Source organism: Babylonia areolata, chromosome 6 (assembly GCF_041734735.1).
Source record: "Babylonia areolata isolate BAREFJ2019XMU chromosome 6, ASM4173473v1, whole genome shotgun sequence".
Classification (NCBI taxonomy): Eukaryota; Metazoa; Mollusca; class Gastropoda; order Neogastropoda; family Buccinidae; genus Babylonia; species Babylonia areolata.
The window spans coordinates 45,861,111-45,877,971 of record NC_134881.1 but is presented as its reverse complement, the minus strand read 5'-3'; positions in this window follow the sequence as shown (position 1 = coordinate 45,877,971).

Below are 16,861 nucleotides of genomic sequence, written 5' to 3'. Positions count from 1 at the left end.
AGATAACTTTGGAAAATACTCCACCCGCATCAGCAGCTCTTGAACGGCACACACAGAGAGCAGTTTATCCGAGAGAGTGCTCACATCTGGAGGTAGAACGGCGGGGATTGCAAAAAGGAGAGGGAAAGACCTTTGTGGACCATTCTACAAAAGCTCAAGAAACTTGATGTGAACTGATTCACTGCTCCTGCACAGTGGTGTGCAGAGAAAGATGCAAATGCTGCTAGACCAGCTTCAAGTGCATATCCTAGTGTATGTACATATGGCAGGATTGTCACAAAGACTAAACATTGTCCGGTTGGAAACAGACAACACAACCAGTCGAGATACAAGTGAAATGAATAAATGGAAAGCCTGCGCATTCTTCCTTGGTTGCTTGGTACATTTCAACAATCATATAAAAGGAAAGTATCCAGAAAGATAATTATAACATTATGGCAGGAATGAAATATAAACAAAGGCATAACTCGTACCCTTTCCATTCTACTAAGCAAACATCGGTACACAACTAGGAGCTTTAATTTTTTTAATCAAGTTTTCCTCAATGGCAACTGCACTGGTGACGACAAATGTGGAGAAACTTAAAGTACATCCCATAGCGTTTTTGTGTGATATTAAACATTCAAACAGCTCAGCAAAATTTATTTACTATAGCTTAAGACTGCGAAGGGAGACTCAGTGAAACTGATCTCGCTTACTAAGGTTTCAACTCGAATATCAATTCTTAGCATGCATGAACGCCATTCGATTTATGTTGCCACGGTATCATTGATTCGTTGATGGAACTGTATGTGATTCGATTGTGAAGATAGTGACAGTGACAAACGGTAGTTGAATATTCTCTCTCTCTCTCTCTCTCTCTCTCTCTCTGACTACGAAATCGGGTCTGTGACTACGAAATCGGGTCGATGGCCTCGAGTTACTTAGATATGAACCTCATCAGCGGACCACGAAGATTGTGCGTATACATACCGATAGATATTGTTTTGTTTTCCTTATGAAGTGCAGAAGAATGATGTGGAAAGCGTGAATGTGTAGGAGGGAGGGAGGGAGGAGAGGAAGATGATATGAGCATGTTGCTTTTAAAGTCATTAAACCATTTGAATCTTGAATCTAAGCAAATATCAGTTACACTGTAAAAGAAAAGAGAACATCATAGAAAGACAAAATGTAACTGTTAGGACATTACATTGAAGGGTTTAAAAATGAAAACAAGTATCTGCCCTCTCTCCTATTTATGCATATAAGAGCACACACACACACACACACACACACACACACACACACACACACACATATTCATTTTCATACATCTAGTCAAGCACAGCTCACGCACAGGAAGTGGACCTGCACAACTGAACTTATTGCAGAGAAGTATACAGATAGATAGATAATGGTTTAACATGTATGCTAGCGCGCGTGCACACGCGTACACACACACACACACACACACACACACACACACACACACTCACTCACTCACTCACACACGCACACACACACACGCACACACACACACACACACACACACACACACACACACACACACACACACAGAGAAAGAGACAAAGAAAGAGACAGAGAGACAGATAGATTATGAACTTTGTTCACTTCGCTCAGTAACCACTTTTATACTTCTCACGCTTTCAGGGTACGCACATACACACGCGCGCGTCTGTGTGTGTGTGTGTGTGTGTGTGTGTGTGTGTGTCTAATGGTTTTGATATATTTTCCCCTTGATATTTCTCTTTTTTTTCTCTTTTTTTTTTGTTAGTTTGTTTATTTACAATGGCTGGATGAAAAAAAAGCATGTATGCTTAATCTATTTCCCTTGGAAAATAAAAACAATTATTCATTCACACACACACACACACACACACACACACACACACACACACACACACACACACACACACACACACACACTCCCTCCCTCCCTCTCTCTCTCTCTCTCTCTCGGAAGTGTTGCTTGTATTTAAGAAAATGAAACCGTAAAAAGCTTCAGGACCAGACTGAATAATCGTATAACTCTTTAAATATTCTTGTGATCAAACTGTTGATTTTTTTCTTTAATGCACTGTTTGACAAGGATATTTTTTCCTGATAAATGGACAGAATCCATTATTGTACCATTATATAAGAAAGGAGATGTAAATAATCCTGGTACATGTAGAGGCATTGTTTTGTGCGACACCAGCAAACTGTTTAGCACTATCATGAACAGTAGACTTCAAGCCTGGATTTCAGAAAATGATATTACTGGAGATAAACAAGCAGGATTTAAAAAGGGGTATTCAACTATCGATCACATGTTCGCCTTAATGGCTTTAGTGCAGAAGCAATTTGCTGCAGACCGAAAGTTTTACGTTGCTTTCACAGACTTTGAGAAAGCTTTTGATTCAGTTAACCTTCTTCTTCGTTCGTTGGCTGCAACTCACACGTTCATTCGTATGTACACGAGTGGAGTTTTACGTGTATGACCGTTTTTACCCTGCCATGTAGGCAGCCCCACTCCGTTTTCTGGGGGTGTATGCTGGGTATGTTCTTGTTTCCATAATCCACCGAACACTGACATGGATTACGAGGGTCTTTAATGTGTGTATTTGATCTTCTGCTTGCATATACACACGAAGGGGGTTCAGGCACAAGCAGGACTGCACATATGTTGACCTGGGAGATCGGAAAAAAAATCTCCACCCTTTACACACCATGCGCCGTTACCGAGATTCGAACCCGGGACCCTCAGATTGAAAGTCCGACGCTTTAACCACTCGGCTATTACGCCCGTCGATTCAATTAACCGAAATTTGTTATGGCCCATATTGTTGATGAATGGTATTAAAGGAAAACTGTTAAAATGTATTCAGAGTATGTACAATAATGTAAGAGCCCAGGTGAAAGACGGAAACAAACTAACTAAAGCTATTGATTGTACTGCTGGTGTCAAGCAGGGTGATGTCTGCAGCCCAGTTTCGTTTTCTTTATTTATAAACGAAATAGCTCTTGAGTTATCCAAATTGGCAGACACGGTGCTACATTTTCTTCATTTGATACATTGGAACTTTTTATTTTACTATTAGCTGATGATGTTACCTTAATGTCTGAAACTTGTTGGTCTGCAGAAGCATTTGAATAGTTTACACAGCGCTGCAGTTGCTCTAGACTTAAAAGTTAATTTACTCAAAAGCAATATAATTGTAGTTAGAAAAGGAGGTTATTTATCCAGCAGATAAATGTAGACCTATGACGAAAATTTGATGCTTGTTGGAAATGTTTGTAAATATCTAGGCATTTGCTTTTCAACAAAATTAAGTTTTATGGGTGCTTGCAAAGATTTAGCGAGTCGGGGAAAGAATACTTTATTGTGTATTATGCAAAAAATACACAAACTTAATAATAACTCACTAGAACTATTTCTGAAACTGATAAAATACTTAAGTACAGCCAGTTGTTCAGTAATGGGCTGAATCATGGGGATTAGAAACAGCAGCCGAGCAGTGTGAGAAGGTGCATTTGTATGCTGTGAAAAGATTCCAAGGCGTAGATAGACGCATACCAAATGAATCAGTTTATGGAGAAACTGACAGATATCCCATTGTGATTAACTGTGTTCTGCACTGCATAGAGTACTGGCTAAAGATATTTTTTGTGGGTGAAAATGGGCTACCGCATAAAGCATACTTTATGTTTTTACATCTCGATGCTAGGGGTAAAAGGAACTGGGCAACAAATGTAAAAACATGTTTGTTTGAATATGGATATGGGCATGTCTGGATAAATCAAGGGGTAGGAAACGTTCAGATGTTTATTCGTGATCTTCGTCAAAAATGTATTGACTGTAACTGGCAGAACTGGCAGCATTATATCCAGACAAGCGAAAGATTTAAGACATATTCTATGTTCAGTGGACTATCTCATAGCGTAAAGCCATATTTACACCTTAATTTGACCCGCTCTGTGAAGCAAATTACATCGAAAATTCGTTTTGGAGTGTCTGGTATTTAAACTCATCATTTTAGATACAGGACTTATACAGAAAGTGATTTATTTTGTCCTTTATGTAAAGAACCAAAAGAAGACGAACTGCATTTTGGTTTTGGTATGCCCAGTATTTCAGGATATAAGAGAACGTCTCATTTCAGAAAACTGTTATAGACAACCATGTCTTTTCCGGCTGATTTCGCTAATGTCATCAACAAATGAAAGTATGGTTAGAAATTTCAGTATGTTTTTTATATCGAGCGTTCAAAATGATAGATATAATGCTTTCATTGTACACTATCCTTTTTTTTTTCTTCTTTTTTTTTTTTTACATATGAATCCATATCAATATTAATTACATTTGTCCATGTCTAATTTGTTACGCACACCCCTTCATTTTGGGCTATGGCCTTATTATATGAATAAATCTTTTCCCATTCCAATTTTCTGTCTCTCTCTCTGTCTCTCTCTATCTATATATCTATCTATCTCCTCTCTGTGTGTGTGTGTAGGGGGGGGGGTGTACTTTATATCCAATCTGAACAGGAAATTAAAATGACACGGGAAACTACGTCAGCTAAAATTACCATCATACCACTGTTTCCTGAACGTGTTTCAGCTTTGTGCTTCAAACGACGAGTCGTTTTCAGTCTGTCTGCGTGGGCAGTGAAGCTCTGACTCTTCTTACCCTCCTCCGCATTACTTTCTTTTGTCTTTTCCCTTCCTATCAAATTGGTTTTGGAGCGATTAGCTATCATGTTTGAATTGGCGAAAACAAATGTAGAAAATAAAAGGAAGAAGACGAAGACAGACAGACAACAATAACTTGATTTGAAGATTTGGTTTTTGGTATATGATGGCAGTGTGGTCATCGCTCAGTTTCAGTTTCAGTTTTAAGGAGACAGATTTACCATATACGCTACACCACATATGCTTAAAAAATAAAGAAAGAAACAGGGAGAGAGAGACAGAGAGAAAGTAGCTGCCTGTTCTACGTACAAATTCAGTGCACTGCTCAGGCCTCGATGGTCATAAAGAGAAGTCAAAGCATGCGGACTGAGAGAGAGGGTGGGGGGGGGGTGGAAGGGGGGGGGAGACAGAGAGAGAGAGAGAGAGAGAGAGAGAGAGAGAGAGAGAGAAGAAGAAGAAGAAGAAGAAGCAGTGCCTGATCCAGGCGCAAACTCCAGGCTCTGGTCAGTACTGATGGTCATAATGTCGTCACATCAGTCATCTCTGTCTCCGTCCATGACACCTTCTGACATTCTGTGGAATCTACAACAAGACGCGTGGACAGTGACGGTCAGCAGTCACTATACATGACTGACGGCAGTGGGCAGTGTGGATCAGCAGTCACATGACTGACGGCAGTGGGCAGTGTGGGTCAGCAGTCACATGACTGTCGGCAGTGGGCATTGTGGGTCAGCAATCACATGACTGACGGCAGTGGGCAGTGTGGGTCAGCAGTCACATGACTGTCGGCAGTGGGCAGTGTGGGTCAGCAGTCACATGACTGTCGGCAGTGGGCAGTGTTGGTCAGCAGTCACATGACTGACGGCAGTGGGCAGTGTGGGTCAGCAGTCACTACACATGACTGAGCTGACGGCAGTGGGCAGTGTGGGTCAGCAGTCACTACACATGACTGACAGCAGTGGGCAGTGTTGGTCAGCAGTCACTACACATGACTGACAGCAGTGGGCAGTGTGGGTCAGCAGTCACTACACATGACTGACAGCAGTGGGCAGTGTGGGTCAGCAGTCACTACACATGACTGACAGCAGTGGGCAGTGTGGGTCAGCAGTCACTACACATGACTGACAGCAGTGGGCAGTGTGGGTCAGCAGTCACATGACTGACGGCAGTGGGCAGTGTGGGTCAGCAGTCACATGACTGACGGCAGTGGGCAGTGTGGGTCAGCAGTCACTACACATGACTGACAGCAGTGGGCAGTGTGGGTCAGCAGTCACATGACTGACGGCAGTGGGCAGTGTGGGTCAGCAGTCACTACACATGACTGACAGCAGTGGGCAGTGTGGGTCAGCAGTCACTACACATGACTGACGGCAGTGGGCAGTGTGGGTCAGCAGTCACTACACATGACTGACGGCAGTGGGCAACTTTCAGCATCAAAGTTGTGAAAGGTTGGAATGCACTGTTAAATGTAACGAAATCAGCTAAAAATATCAAGCATTTCAAAAATCTTCTTGACAGTGATTCGAGATCCACAGTGTAGAAATATGACTTTGATGAATAACTATTTAGGCGAATTAGCATGCAAATACAAACCCTAAAACCAAACTACTATACCAAGAAGGGGTGTGGAAAGGCCGAAAGGCTGAATTATTGCCACAAATATTGTACTTGTTGTACCTGAACCTGAGTCAGATAGAAATTGACAGGTTCTCATCTGAAACCAATAAATGTCCGCCTTATTATTTGTCAAAAATCACTGCCGTATTTCATTAGGTTTTAGGTTTAGGGTGCACTTTTCAGCTGAGCACACCATTTGTTTTGTTTGTGTTTCGGCGACTGTAGCATGGGAAGGCGATTCTCTGTAAAGCTGCTCACCAAGTAATGCTGATAGTGATACCATTCCTTTTTGTAATTGTACAGCAGAAAGAAAGACCTGAAAGAAACAAAAGAATGGGAGAAAAACCCCGAAAACCTCAACCATCTATTCAACACAGTCATTTCACCCACTCTAGGAAGACATTGTCGGGAATGGCCAGAGGGCAAAACTGATGCGGAAGTGAAGCTGCTTATAGAAGAAAACAGTAAAGAAGAGGACATCATCATATACACAGATGGCTCAGTCACCAAAGACCAGTCTGGCTGGGGATTCACTGCGAAACAAAATGGAAAAACAATTTGGGAAGAGAATGCTGCCTACAAAGTCACAACCTCCAGCCTAACGATGGAAGTTGAAGCTGTGACACATGCCCTCCAGTGGCTATCGTCCTTCCATACGCCCGGAAACCAACATGCCATGATTCTAACCGACTCAATGAACCTCATACAGAAAATTGAAAACGGAATGGGAAGCCCAGAGTGGCATAACGCAATGCGCAACTTTCAGATTAAAAAACTCACATGGTCATACTGCCCGGGACATGCAGGTGTTAAGGGAAATGAGCGAGCTGACAGACTTGCTGGTAACGCAACACCAACGAGCGGCCTACATCTAGGAAAATCGGAAATCCTCAGAAAAGTCAAAGAATACCAAAAAGAACAGGTACAAGGCCATCACACCATCGATCGCCTCAAAGAAATAGAAGCAGAGAGAGGGAGCGGCCGCAAATCTAACATGAAAGGTAGAGCACGATGCTTTGCAAATCAAACAAATATCGGCATCATTTCCAAACCAACATTGCGCAAATTTCTTCAAAACGGAACAGAGTCTCTGTGGGCCTTTCCAAACACAATAGACCGAGCAACACACTAGACGCCACGTTCTTGGCATCAGAGATCTTTTCCCATCCCTCTTGCGGCCAGTCAGTGGCGGCTGTGTGTGTTTGTGTGTATGTGTGCTTTTGAGTGCGTTTGTGAATGCGCGAGAGTGAAACTGTACACAAGTGTCAGGAGAGATATGTGTACGTGTGTGTGTGTGTGTGTGTGTGTGTGTGTGTGAGGGGAGGTGGGAGTGCGGGGGGAGGTGGGGTAGAGGATGAGGTATGTGAGTGTATGCATGCCTACACTGTGGGAGCAACAGGATATTGGAACGTGTATATATATATATATATATATATATATATATATATATATCTTTGTATGTACGTGTGTGGAGTTGGGGGTGGGAGATATGGGCGTATGTGTGTGTGCTTGTACAAGTAAGTGTTCATCTCTGTGAGTGTGTGTTTGTGTGTGTGTGTGTGTGCCGTGGAAGCTGCGATACGTAGACTAGAAATGAGTGTGTGGAGGAGGGGGTAGAGGAGGTGCAAGGTAATGTGTGTGTGTGTGTGTGTGTGTGTGTTGGAGCTCATGTACGTTTATATGTATTTGACTGTGCTTTCATATGTGCTTGTACAAGTAAGTGTTCATCTCTGTGAGTGTGTGTTTGTGTTTGTGTGTGTGTGTGTGTGCCGTGGAAGCTGCGATACTTAGACTAGAAATAAGTGTGTGGAGGAGGGGGGTAGAGGAGGTGCACGGTAATGCGTGTGTGTGTGTGTGTGTTGGAGCTCATGTACGTTTATATGTATTTGACTGTGCTTTCATATATGTGAAACTGCATGTCTGGTGCATTTCTGTTATGCATGTGTGGGTGTATGTGTGAATGTGTGTCTTCATTTTTTACATTTATTTGCTTATTTATCACCATTGTTGTCTTATTTATTTATTTATTTATGTTTTATTATTATCATTTTATTAGTATTACTAATATTATTACTACTACCTTTTTCTATATTATAATTATTATTTATTTATTTATTTATTTATTTATTTATTTATGCAAGCTTATCTATTATTTATTCCCCCGTTTTTTTTTTGTTTTTTTTTTTTTGTTTTTTTGTGTGTGTGTGGTTGTGTGTGTGTGTTTTTTTTTTTTTTTTTTTTTTTTTTTTTTTTTTCCCAAGGCCTGACTAAGCGCGTTGGGTTGCGCTGCTGGTCAGGCGTCTGCTTGGCGGATGTGGTGTGGCGTATGTGGTTTTGTCCGAGCGCAGTGGCGCCTCCTTGAGCTGCTGAAACTGAAACTGAAACTTCTATTGTTGCTGCTGCTGCTGTTGTTGTTCCTCCTCCTACAACAACGACAACAACTCCTCCTCCTCTTTCTATTGTTGCTGCTGCTGCTGTTGTTGTTCCTCCTCCTACAACAACGACAACAGCTCCTCCTCCTCCTTCTATTGTTGCTGCTGCTGTTGCTGTTGTTCCTCCTCCTACAACAACGACAACAGCTCCTCCTCCTCCTTCTATTGTTGCTGCTGCTGTTGTTGTTGTTCCTCCTCCTACAACAACGACAACAACAACCACAACAACAGCTTCTCCTCCTTCTTCTATTGTTGCTGTTGCTGTTCCTCTTTCTCTTACAACAACAAGAACAACAACAGTTTCAGTTTCAGTTTCAGTAGCTCAAGGAGTTGTCACTGCGTTCGGACAGGTCCATGTGCGCTACACCACATCTGCCAAAACAGATGCCTGACCAGCAGCGTAACCAATCGCGCTTAGTCAGTCCTTGAGAAAAAAAAAAGGGGGTAAATAAATAATAGTTAAATACATTAAAAAAAAAGAACTACTACTAATAATAATAATGTGTATAAGGCGCTTATTTCCTTATGTTCACATACACATCTTTTTCCTTCTTTTTTTTTCCCACTCTAATATCACTAATCAGTGAAAAGACGTTAAAATAAAGAGCGAAAGAAAGAAAGAATGAATAAAAGAAAGAAAGAAAGAATCAATCAATCAATGAAAGAAGAAAGAGAGAAAGAAAGAAAGAAACAGAATGATTAGACAGCAAGCGACTTTTTTTTTTCTCTCCATCAATTTCCATACCTTGTAACCTACCCAATGTTACTTTGATGGGCAATAGAATAGAATCTGTGTGGCAATTTTGCTTTCTTCTGCAGCTGTGGACCATGTTCCGAAAGAGAAAGAGAAACAAAATGGATGAGCAGCTTATTTCACCTCAGCAAGGAAGAGTTCCAACAAAAATTAATAGTGGCTGCTCCTCCTTAATGACTCTCTTTTTTATATTATAATAATTATTTATTTATTTATGTAAGCTTATCTATTATTTATTCACCTTTTTTTTCTTTTTTTTTCTCAAGGCCTGACTAAGCGCGTTGGGTTACGCTGCTGGTCAGGCATCTGCTTGGCAGATGTGGTGTAGCGTATATGGATTTGTCCGAACGCAGTGACGCCTCCTTCAGCTACTGAAACTGAAACAGCAGAAAGATCAGTGCACACATTATTCTCACTGACTCTAAATACAACAGATAAGCACTAGGGTCGACAAGTATAAAATTACATTGCATCAGATATATCAGCTTGGACGTCATGCATTTTTCACAGACACCAACCTTTGTTTCGTGTGTGTGTGTGTGTGTGTGTGTGTGTGTTTGATTCTGATTTCGTGTCCTACGTCCTGCAGCGCTTCCTTGGTAACGGGTGTGCAACACGTAGCCGTGCCGTGTCCTTGTTCACGTGAGATCCCTGTCAGAAAGCTAAGCTGGGGAGACAAACCTGCAGCCAGTGTAGGTAGGGATCATTTGTACGGCAATGTACTTTATGTGGGGAAGAATCATTACTTATGAAATCGCAAATGGTTGAGTGAGGGTAGTAAATTGATTTATTGGATCAGTTTTATATCTGTGGAGCTTTTCACAACATACAAACGACACGCAGATAGCCATTTTAGTTTCGTACAGAATCTATTAAACTAGATCTAATGGCATAAATCACGCTACTGCTGTCTGTCACGGAGAATGCCACCCAGCTGTGCAGATTCGGGCTGCTCACACATTGGTTCACGTATCCGCATCCTATTGTTATCAAGCAGCCTGGAGGGCAAGAGCAAAGCTGAATGCCAACGAAAACTTGGGCCAGCTTTTGTTTTCCCACTTACCAGATTTACATGACAAAAAATAATGCTTATGACCCTTAGCACATGAATGTGAGAAAAATCTGAACAAATTTATGAGAAATGCATGCAGTGTGGAATCTTTTGTGTAACCGTTTTGTTCAGCTGAGGTCTAATCGATGGATTGCTAAATTGATGACACTGGTTGGTTCGCTTTCTGCGCTTCTGATTAGGCCGACTAATAATAATATCGCTCTGTGTCTGACAACGTTACGCTGTGTCTTGATAAGTACGAAGTTTATGCGTGGCATGCGAGGAGAAAGATTGTGGTGTATTTGATATGGTTCGAATTGTCAACACTGGGCCTACTGTTTCTTGAGGTTAAAGGTTTTACTAACTTCAGCCCTTTCACTGTTTCAGTCATGTTTTAACGCATCCAATCCGACCTCACAGGCATTTTCATTTCGTAAGCCTCCTAATTTGTGTCTGATTGAATCGGACCCTATATTCATCATAACTCGACTGGCTGCATTGACGTGACAGGTTACTTTTCTGCGTAGATCTCGATCGATGTTCGGCTCACTCTGTTGTGCCACACAATAATCTGACTCATAAACTCACTACTAGCTATGTTTAACGTGTCGCTCACCCAGTTGTACTACACAATAATCAGACTCATAAACTCAACACTTAGCTAGCTATGTTTAACGTGTCGCTCACCCAGTTGTACTACACAATAATCAGACTCATAAACTCAACACTTAGCTAGCTATGTTTAACGTGTCGCTCACCCAGTTATACCACACAATAATCTGACTCATAAACTCACCACTAGCTATGTTTAACGTGTCGCTCACCCAGTTGTACTACACAATAATCAGACTCATAAACTCAACACTTAGCTAGCTATGTTTAACGTGTCGCTCACGCAGTTGTGCCAGACAATAATCTGATTCATGAACTCAACACTTAGCTAGCTACGTTTTACGTTCAGGTTCCTCACAGTTAAGTCATCCAAGACGAAACATGGTTTGTGAAAAAATAGGGGGAGGGGTGGAGGGAAAGTGACGGGGGATTGGGGAGGTTGGGGTCAACCAACAGGCACATTGAAATGCCCGTTGCGTTAGGCTTTCCACTGAGGGAAGGTGGCTGTCTATCAGTTGAAAACATGCAGTGTAACTGTAACTCACAACAGGAACATTAGAAAGCCTGCTGCTGTTGGCCTGTCAGTGAGGGGAAGATGTCTACCAGTTGTAAATACACGCTGTAAGCCAAACTGTATTTCTTATGAATCAGAAAACCGTGTGGCGACGTGAATTTTCCAGTTTTATGAGAATGCAAAAGGTCTCGCCAAACCTCTTGTCCTAAACTGAATTCTCCTTATTGTTACTGAGAACCTCACAGCTTCACCCAGTTCACCACAACCACCGCCATCTATCATTTCCCTGCAACTCTGAGAGAGAGAGAGAGAGAGAGAGAGAGAGAGAGAATGCTTGCTTGCTTGTTTGTTTGCTTGAGTGTACGTGAATGCGTGCAATGCACTGCACTAATTCCATGTACCTTGGACCAACGGATATACGGAAACTAGAAAATGAACTTGCTGATATTGTATTTGGTGTAATGCTAAGTCCTGTGTTTAAGAAAACCGTTTTAGTTTACAGTTTCAATCAGCTGTGTGTCTTTTGTGAGTGTAATCAGTGTGAACATTGCATCAAAAACGTTAGTTGTCATTCGTGAGTTTTATATAGCAGATTTACTCTCCAGTTTTACAGTGAGGCTTTACTCGGTAGAATTTTGCTTTGTTGCTCAAAACCTCTTTTGACAGACTTCAGGCCTGACACATTGATGATTGACGTGTTATCTAGAGTTCCCAAATATTGGATCTTCCCATGCAATGGCATGGGCAACAATTCCTTTTTTTCTGCTTTCTCTCCATCATTTTGAAACTCACTTTCTTCGCCCATCACAATGAGCGTTTCAGCACGGTACATCAGATGGAATAACGCAATCCTGTACCCTACAACCTGATAGGGCTGTATGAAATGAACAGTGGAAACCTATAGCCCACAGTCTGATAGGGCTGTAGGAAATGAACATTTGAAACCTATAGCCCACAACCTGATAGGGCTGTAGGAAATGAACAGTGGAAACCTTTAGCCCACAACCTGATAGGGCTGTATGAAATGAACAGTGGAAACCTATAGCCCACAACCTGATAGGGCTGTATGAAATGAACAGTGGAAACCTGTAGCCCACAGTCTGATAGGGCTGTATGAAATGAACAGTGGAAACCTATAGCCCACAGTCTGATAGGGCTGTATGAAATGAACAGTGGAAACCTATAGCCCACAACCTGATAGGGCTGTATGAAATGAACAGTGGAAACCTATAGCCCACAGTCTGATAGGGCTGTAGGAAATGAACAGTGGAAACCTATAGCCCACAACCTGATAGGGCTGTATGAAATGAACAGTGGAAACCTATAGCCCACAACCTGATAGGGCTGTAGGAAATGAACAGTGGAAACCTTTAGCCCACAGTCTGATAGGGCTGTAGGAAATGAACAGTGGAAACCTTTAGCCCACAGTCTGATAGGGCTGTATGAAATGAACAGTGGAAACCTGTAGCCCACAGTCTGATAGGGCTGTATGAAATGAACAGTGGAAATCTGTAGCCCACAGTCTGATAGGGCTGTAGGAAATGAACAGTGGAAACCTATAGCCCACAGTCTGATAGGGCTGTAGGAAATGAACAGTGGAAACCTTTAGCCCACAGTCTGATAGGGCTGTAGGAAATGAACAGTGGAAACCTTTAGCCCAGTCTGATAGGGCTGTAGGAAATGAACAGTGGAAACCTATAGCCCACAGTCTGATAGGGCTGTAGGAAATGAACATTGGAAACCTGTAGCCCACGGTCTGATAGGGCTGTAGGAAATGAACAGTGGAAACCTGTAGCCCACAGTCTGATAGGGCTGTAGGAAATGAACAGTGGAAACCTGTAGCCCACAGTCTGATAGGGCTGTAGGAAATGAACAGTGGAAACCTATAGCCCACAGTCTGATAGGGCTGTAGGAAATGAACAGTGGAAACCTTTAGCCCACAGTCTGATAGGGCTGTAGGAAATGAAGTGGAAACCTTTAGCCCATAACCTGATAGGGCTGTATGAAATGAACAGTGGAAACCTTTAGCCCACAGTCTGATAGGGCTATATGAAATGAACAGTGGAAACCTTTAGCCCACAGTCTGATAGGGCTATATGAAATGAACGGTGGAAACCTTTAGCCCACAGTCTGATAGGGCTGTAGGAAATGAACAGTGGAAACCTTTAGCCCACAGTCTGATAGGGCTGTAGGAAATGAACAGTGGAAACCTATAGCCCACAGTCTGATAGGGCTGTAGGAAATGAACAGTGGAAACCTGTAGCCCACAGTCTGATAGGGCTGTAGGAAATGAACAGTGGAAACCTGTAGCCCACAGTCTGATAGGGCTGTAGGAAATGAACAGTGGAAACCTGTAGCCCACAGTCTGATAGGGCTGTAGGAAATGAACAGTGGAAACCTATAGCCCACAGTCTGAAAGGGCTGTAGGAAATGAACAGTGGAAACCTGTAGCCCACAGTCTGATAGGGCTGTAGGAAATGAAGTGGAAACCTTTAGCCCAGTCTGATAGGGCTGTAGGAAATGAACAGTGGAAACCTATAGCCCACAGTCTGATAGGGCTATATGAAATGAACAGTGGAAACCTGTAGCCCACAACCTGATAGGGCTGTAGGAAATGAACAGTGGAAACCTGTAGCCCACAACCTGATAGGGCTGTATGAAATGAACAGTGGAAACCTTTAGCCCACAGTCTGATAGGGCTATATGAAATGAACAGTGGAAACCTTTAGCCCACAGTCTGATAGGGCTATATGAAATGAACGGTGGAAACCTTTAGCCCACAGTCTGATAGGGCTGTAGGAAATGAACAGTGGAAACCTTTAGCCCACAGTCTGATAGGGCTGTAGGAAATGAACAGTGGAAACCTTTAGCCTACAGTCTGATAGGGCTGTAGGAAATGAACAGTGGAAACCTTTAGCCCACAGTCTGATAAGGCTGTAGGAAATGAACAGTGGAAACCTTTAGCCTACAGTCTGATAGGGCTGTATGAAATGAACAGTGGAAACCTTTAACCCAGTCTGATAAGGCTGTAGGAAATGAACAGTGGAAACCTTTAACCCACAGTCTGATAAGGCTGAAGGAAATGAACAGTGGAAACCTTTAACCCACAGTCTGATAGGGCTGTATGAAATGAACAGTGGAAACCTTTAACCCACAGTCTGATAAGGCTGAAGGAAATGAACAGTGGAAACCTTTAACCCACAGTCTGATAGGGCTGTATGAAATGAACAGTGGAAACCTTTAACCCACAGTCTGATAAGGCTGTATGAAATGAACAGTGGAAACCTTTAACCCACAGTCTGATAGGGCTGTAGGAAATGAACAGTGGAAACCTTTAACCCACAGTCTGATAAGGCTGAAGGAAATGAACAGTGGAAACCTTTAACCCACAGTCTGATAGGGCTGTATGAAATGAACAGTGGAAACCTTTAACCCACAGTCTGATAAGGCTGTATGAAATGAACAGTGGAAACCTTTAACCCACAGTCTGATAGGGCTGTATGAAATGAACAGTGGAAACCTTTAACCCACAGTCTGATAGGGCTGTAGGAAATGAACAGTGGAAACCTTTAACCCACAGTCTGATAGGGCTGTAGGAAATGAACAGTGGGAAGACAGAGAAAGAAATCAATCAGCTGTTTCCGTGATGCCAGTATATGATAAGACAGTATGGTCTTTCTCTGTATTTCTCTCTGTAGACATGGTCTCTGTATTTCTCTTTTCTCTGTAGACATGGTCATTGTCTGTTTTTCTCTCTGTAGACACAGACGGGAAAAGTTTGCAGGGATTTCACTCTGGTTAAAAAAAAAAAAAAACGAAAAAAAAAAAAAGAAGAAGAAGACAAAGTCTAAAATAGACAAGAGAGGCAAAGCCTTCAACACTCACTTGTGACATGCGCTGTAACAAGCAATCGTGAAAAAAAAGAGATGAAACAATAATCGTTAAATTGGGTCATGTATTAGATATTGATAACTTTGGGGAAAAAAACTGTCTGTTAGCGGAATTGAACCAGGGATGTTATGTTCAGAAATAAGTAGTCAAATCCCCAACGCTACGCTGCCTCTGACGTCACACGATCAAATTTAATATTCAAAGCCATGGGTCTTTTTTTTTTCTTTTTTTTTTTTTAGCGCGATCAAGACATGAACATATTTGAGGTAATGACACCATTTAGATCATGTTTTCTTGACATATCTCGATTATTTAAGAAATTCTTTTAATTCGGCGGTAGAAGAGACCTTGACATCGCCTCAGGCACACTGCAACATTTATATATCTGCACAAACCAGTCCAGCAACAGGCTTAGTGACCGACATTGAAAGAAACGTTTGATCCAAAATTTCTTTGTGTTCATTCCAGTTAATTCAATATCCGCTTTAGAACATTCATATGCAGTAGACACGTCAATAGTTTAGTTAGTGTCACTGTAGGTGTTCTGTTCAGAATGTTGTATTTCTTTTCTTGTAATTGCGAACAAGAGGAAACGATGTCATGCAGTCTTCTTACCAAGCATAGACTACGTTTCGGCAACTGGGAAGAGGTAATGGCGTTTTCGGTTTCCGGAAGTAGCCTCAACGAAATAAACTGTTAATGATCCGGAAATATAGCTTAATTCGGGAGACTTACAAGCCATTTTTGGTATGACTGTGAAGATTTTTTTTCCTTCCATTTTTATGCCAAATTTGGTATCGGCAGACAAAGTATTTTCAGAGTAAATGGAAAGTTTAAGTTTACCACGTACAGACACACACAGAGACAACCGAACACAGGGTCATAATATGGGCTCACTTTGCTTACACAAGTGAGTCAAAAATGGAAGGCGTTCCCATCTGTAATGGTGATGTCATGGGTTTTTCGGGTTAGCGCAAAACATGATGGAGGTCAGACTCCGCCTTTTTTCGGTTTCTGTTTTTTAAGTTCTCGATTAAATCTTCTGCCAGACATTTCCCCTCTCACTGCACTATCATGAACGTTTTGCAGTCGATTTTGATTTTCATACCGGAAATGCTTCGGTCGAAGTGACCTTCCTCAGGAGAAGTTGGATTATTAATTCATGTTACCTCTGAACTGCAGAATTAGAGTCCAAAACAAACAACTTGCACTCCTTTCCACCCACACCTCCGACAGAGACAGACAGCTATCAGAAACTGAACAAAGAAACAAAACAAACAAAAGCAGAATAACAAACGCGCTGTCGACCAAAAACTTGC